The sequence below is a fragment of the Neovison vison genome, chromosome 3 (genome assembly GCF_020171115.1).
Source record: "Neovison vison isolate M4711 chromosome 3, ASM_NN_V1, whole genome shotgun sequence".
Classification (NCBI taxonomy): domain Eukaryota; kingdom Metazoa; phylum Chordata; class Mammalia; order Carnivora; family Mustelidae; genus Neogale; species Neogale vison.
This window is the reverse complement of record NC_058093.1, coordinates 33,609,737-33,615,736: the sequence shown is the minus strand read 5'-3', so window position 1 is coordinate 33,615,736 and position 6,000 is coordinate 33,609,737. Positions and strand designations below refer to the sequence as shown.

General features: G+C 51.9%; 1 protein-coding gene across 1 annotated transcript in view; it reads left to right on the top strand.

The window, feature by feature from the left end:
• Nucleotides 1-459: 459 nt before the first annotated feature.
• Nucleotides 460-6,000, top strand: part of SERPINE2 (serpin family E member 2) — a 61,799-nt gene continuing 56,258 nt past the window's right edge. Inside the window, exon 1 of the mRNA XM_044241702.1 lies at nucleotides 460-623. The gene's annotated coding sequence lies outside the window, so the exon portion shown is untranslated. The remainder of the gene's footprint in view (nucleotides 624-6,000) is intronic.

Genomic DNA, 6,000 nt, shown 5'->3' with positions numbered 1-6,000 from the left:
CCAGACCGGTGTGCCCTGTCCCGGGGCAACCCCTTCCCCCCGTATCTCCCCCAGGGGGCGGCCAAGACGACCTGCCTGCGTCCCCGGGACGCGCCGCGAGCCCTTGGGTCCCTCCCTGTCCCCACACACACCCGGACCCCGGCGACCCACGTGCAGCTCGGCGGGGACTGGCGCCGCACCCCGGGCTCGGCGCGTCTCCCGGCGCGTTCCGGGCGCAACCCCACGACGTGGAGTCCTTGGGGGCGGCTTCCGCGAGGCCGCGGCCGGAGTGGGGGCGTCCCGGCGTGCGGGCGCTGGGACGCTGCGGCCCGCTGGCACACAAAGGAGGCGGCGGGAAGGCGGGGCGGGGCGGGCCGGGGGCGGGGGCGGCAGGAAGGGGCGGGGGCGGGGCGGGCGGCGATAAAGCCCCCGCCGCCGCGGCCGCCCAGCTCGCGCAGTGGGACTGCCGGGCAGCTCTGGCTGCGCATCGAGTGCAGGCGCCGCCGCCTCTCTGCTCCCCCGACCTGCCTCGCCGCCGCCGCCGCCGCTCTCTGTCCTCCGACTCTCCGCCCCGCCGCCACCCGGCTCCGGTTCCGGCTCGGGGCGCTCTCCGCCGCCGCCACCTGGGGATCGTGCGAGGGGTGGTGAGTACCGGCTGCGCGCCCCGCGGCCGATCGCGGGCGCCCAGGGGCTGGAGGGGCGCGGCCCGCGTGCCCCCTGCGCCGGCGACGGTCCCGGGGCTCTGCGCGCCTGCCGCTCGGCGACCTTGCGCCCGGCCCGGAGGCTGCGGGGCGTGCGGGGCGTGCGGAGCAAGCGGGGCAAGCGGGGCCCCGGGGCGGCGACGTCGAGGTGGAGGAACTTTCTCAGTCTCCCTCGGGCTGCCTCGGCCGAGACTGCGTGCGCGCCCCGCTCTGTACCCGGCCCGCGGGGAGCCCGAGGAGGACCCGGGCCGGGTGAGGAGGGGCCGCGACGGCTGTGGCGTCCAGGTGTGCCTGCAGCTAGGGGTCCCGGGGCCCGCGCTGCTTGTACCGGCGCATCCTTGCTGGCGCCGGTGACCCTGAACCTGAGCTACCCACGTACTAGGCAGGCTTCCTCTACCCTGTACTTTGCGTGTGCGCTGCCCGATGGGGAAAAAGACAAACCGACTCTTGTGGTTACCGCTGCCCAAGCAGGGTGGGGGTGACCGGTGTTTGGGGGGAGAGCCTTTAAATTGGCCTCTGGCGATCAGTTCAACCCTATGGAGCAGAATTTTGCTATTTTCATCATCTGTAGAAATGGGAATCGAGACATTGATTAGTGGCTACAGGTAAGGTGAAAGTCCTCAGAAATTCTGGGCGGAATCAGGTATTTCATTTGCCTACGAACTGATCGGGGATAGAAGGCTTCTATTACATAAGACAGCACCCCACCTTCAGGTGATATGGGAGATGCTATTGAAGGTTTTAGTGGTTTAATGAACGAAAAATAATCTTCATGTGTGTCTCTCTTGAGAAATCTCAAATGCTGCTGTGTCTTGCTTTGACCACTTTGCAGGGATCCTTCTTATATTTAGCATCAACATAAAAAGGTGTTTGAAGGTCTGACTGCCTCTTTTAAGCCAGGAAGCAGTTTACTTCTCTGAACTGTTTGGGAACAATTTATGTGATAATTTTATACTTTGGAGGTTTTATATCCAAAGTTGAGCAGAGATAACTGGAAGGAATGTAAGCATTGCTAATTTGTATATCTAAAGCACACTTCAAAAATTGAAGATACTTTCAATGCTGTCTGCATATCTAAATCAGTATTTCTGTTTGCAGTATTTCAGCAAAAATTATCTTCAGCTATGCAAATGAAGGTGTTAGCCTAACTAATCTAAGGATCCTTTCAACCCAATTTTGATTCTAAATTAAAATGATGTTTGAAAATATTGTACAGGGCAGGGCAATTACTGAAGGTCATAAAGATGTCATACGTCCTTTATGCTAAACAAAAATGAATCTATGCAGAAAATCTCTGCCCCCTATGACTTCATATATTAGTGTAATTTTAAAAGAACAAAACTGACTCAGTCTCCAAAGGACGTTACTTTTGAAGTTCCTCACATGGGTGAATAAATACCAGAGAGAGACTGAGGTATTAGAGTTGGAAATGAACCATGCCCCACCTACTCCTCCGTGTAGCCATCCTCTGCCAGCCAGTCCTTCTCCTCCAGGGACTTTGGCTCCTGGGCTTTTGCTCCCCCTCTGGTCCCAAAGTCCATGTAGGGAATGCTGTCTGTTGCTACTTCCTTGACCATCTCAAATCCAGTGACCTCCAGCCACTCTAGCGACTGAGTCCTCTAACTATATCTAAGTCTTGTCCTCGCTCAGAGATGCTCCTCTTCTGAAATCAGAAACATCAGCATCTCAATGTCTCAGTCACAAGCTCCTGCCTTCCAGGTTGCCAACTGGTGCTCCTGTTGCAACTCTTCCTCAATACAGGAGACCTCTTCCCCTCCCTCCTTCCAGTTTAACAGGTGGCTTCATGGCCCACTCTACCTGGAAAGTAGGGGACACTGAACTGAAGTCTGTCCCTGTCCTACTCCATTTCCCTCCTACAGACTTTTCCAAATTTACCCCCTCATCCAGGACATTTTCTTCAACTAATCTACTGTGTCCAGGTGCCTTGCCTGGCCCTGAAGTGTGATAAATACAACAGATCCTTGCTGTCTTGGAACTGTCATTCTTGTGGGAGGAAACAGATGAAAAGCAAACATAATTATGCTATGATAAAATGAATTGGGTAGAATAATAGAAGAAAAATCAAGTTGGGGCAGGAAACTCAGGGAAAATTAGAGAGAAGGCCTCCCTTTGGCACTGCTTGGTGTCTCCCCATGAACACTTTTCTAATTGAACAGTATTTATTTTTAGAATGCCATCATCTCCCTTGTCCCTGTACCCCCACCTGCTCTCCAGCAACCGTTGGGTCTCCCCAGCTTCTCAAATAAGTTAACATTTCCCCTATTCTCTGCTCTCTTAGCTCCCTGTGAGCTGGCCAGGGGCTCCCCAGAGTAGAAGACCCCACAATTCCTAAACAGCGATCCTGCAGATTCTCTCTAGACTTCCCTGTGGCATTGGATATGGACCTTTCTTTCCTTTCTGGTACTTTCTTTTTCTTTCCTAGTGCCTGGTTTTCCCTCTGTCTCCATTGCCTCTCCAGTACCTCCCGGAGTTACCCAGAGCTCTGTCCTGATCTCTGTTCTGCTCTGTATAGAGTTATTCAGTGAAGCACTTTCCCAAGCTTCAGCTGTCTCCAGAATAATGTCCAGCAAGTTACCTACAGTCCAGTGGCTTACCCTTCCACACCTTGTAGGCAAAAAAAAAATCCCGGAGTGAGTCTAAGACTGACTGAGTTTAGTTCTTACCATCCACCCCATACCCATTCCATCATCAGCCAAAAAAAAAAATTTTTTTTTTTTTTTTTGGTGGAGGCTCTGCTAGTCACCAGGATGTTAAAGCAGAAAACTTCTGGGAAGGCTGGACTTCTCCAGCACTCCCCACATGCAGTCACTCCCCCCATATTGCTTCTCCGTGCTGTGAAGTCACCTTGCCCTCTGCTGTAGTCACGGTGGCCTGGCCCTGCTTCCAAGTCTGGAACTAGCAAAATGGTGGCCAGTGTGCCATTTCCAGTTGGCAGATGTGTTGTTGGCCTGCACAAAGTATAGAGAAATTGAGTTAATATTAGAAATATTAAAACGCCACTTGCATTTATAGCTTCTCTTAAAAATCAGAAGGCCTGGGGTGCCTGGATAGCTCAGTGGGTTAAGCCTCTGCCTTTGGCTCAGGTTATGATCTCAGGGTCCCAGGATCAAGCCCTGCATCAGGCTTTCTGCTCAGCAGGGAGCCTGCTTCCCACCCCTCACCCCCACCTCTCTGCCTACTTGTGATCTCTCTCTCTCTCTGTCAAATAAATAAATAAAATCTTAAAAAAAAAAAAAATCAGAAGACCTGGAACACGAGGCCTCCATTCCCATGTGGCAACACTTGGCTCGCATGGAGTTTCCAGCACCCAACTCCGCTGGCTGTTGCCTGATTCCTAGTTCTCCCTGGACCTGTAGTCCTCATTTATGGTAGCCCCCAGCTCCCACAGGCTTCTGAGTTAGCAGCCATAGGCCAGGAGGCCAGCAGCAACCTGTGAAACCCTGGTGCCTAACTGTGCAGCCTCCCACCAGATTTCTTACAGTCTACCGTATGTACCCCTTTCCACCGTCTCCCACAGCAATGCTGGGTGACTTTCCTCGGTTGCTCCAAATCCAAATCGGCTGGGGTCCCTCCTGATAAAGACTCAGCTTCCCTCTTGCCTTTGGGGCAAACCCTGACTTGGAAGGAGAGGCTGTGTTGTATCTGCTCCGGTAGCTCCAGTGCAAAGGGAAGCTATTGTCTCTATGAGGTACTGTCCCTCCTTTTCTCAGCACACCTTAAACTCCTGTAGGGAGAATGGGGAATACACAATTCCAGTGTTATCTCACCTGTGCCAAGATGCCATCTCTGCTGTTTGTAAACCCTTCCCACGGACCTCACCACCCTCCTGCCTCCTCGCAATCGCTCTGGGAGCAGATGGGACACAGTGGATTCCACAGTAGGGAGACCCCTGGAACATGGCAGGCTCCAATTAACCCCTGATGCCCAGAGTCCTACACTGTGCTCCTGAGGTCACTCCTTGGACCCTTGTGTCGCAGAACTTCTCCACATTCAGCCGGGGCACTTGCCACGGCACCCCACCATCCTTCCAGCAACTCCTTGGTCTGCTGGCCGTTTGCAATGACCTGACAATGTCTAAGTTTCCTTCCACTCCTTCCCACCTCCCTGCCTCGTGCCCTTCCCCAAACTTTATTTTCTTGCAAAACCAAGCTGCCTGCAAGCTCCTCACACCATGAGGCTACCATGCCTCTTTGCCTGTGCTCCTACTGGACCTTGGCCTGGAATTCTCTTTCTCCATCCTCTGCATTCATTGTCTGGCTAATTTCCCCCTTTTCAAGACTCGGGTCCGGTGTCATCTGTTCCATAACGTCTTTCCTGAAAATCGCTACCCCCAGCCTTCTCTGGCATGTGCGGCATGTGTGCACACATGTACGCCCTGCCCTGGGGAGGCCTCTCTGATGGTGGGTACCGTGTTGTAGCTACATGCTTTCCCCACTAGACTCTAAATGCAGTGAAGACGGGTCTGTGTTTTAGCTTCATTTGGTCTTATAGTGGTGCATGATCCAAAGGCACTTAATGGCTATCTGAACGGAACCATATTTATATTTTTCCTAGGTTTACTAAAGTCTTTACGAAAGAATACTTGTCTTTTGGACTTGAAGGGGAACTTCCCCCTGCCCCCACCACACCAGGACCTCTACTTCTGTTTTGGTACTTCTGCAGTAAATATATATAGTTTCACAGCAGAAAAATTTTTAAGAAATTAAAAAATCAAAGTCTTTTTGATCAGTCATGTTTTTTGAGATAGAACATACTTAGAAAAAAGCAAAAGTCTAACCCAGGAGTTCTTCTGTCCCTATAGTCACTTCAGTTATCCGTATCTGAACCCCTTTGGGCTTGGTTCTGTCTTCCTTGAGATCCACTGGCTGGGCTGTACCCCCTGTTTTGTGGCTTGTACAAGGTAGAAGAATTCTCTCTGGCTTCCGTTAACCTTTTCAATGATGGTGATGTATGCCCTCTAGCTGACTTTTTTTTTTTCCTTGCTAGTTTTTTGACTAACATCTTCAGTCAAGTTTGAGGGAAAGAGCCCTACATTGGGAGAGGTCTGGGCTGTGCTACCAATGATTTGTATAGTTAATCATCTAGAACTTAATTCTTTTGTCTATACAATGGGTGTGATGAAATCAAAGATGTCATTAAAAAAAAAAAAAAGAAAAGACCAACCAACCTGGGGCACCTGGGTGACTCAGCTAGTTAAGAATCCAACTCTTGATTTCAGCTCAGGTCATGAGCTCAGGGTTGTGAGGTAAAGCCCCTTATTGGGCTCCATGCTCAGTGAGGAGTCTGCCAGTGTCTCTTC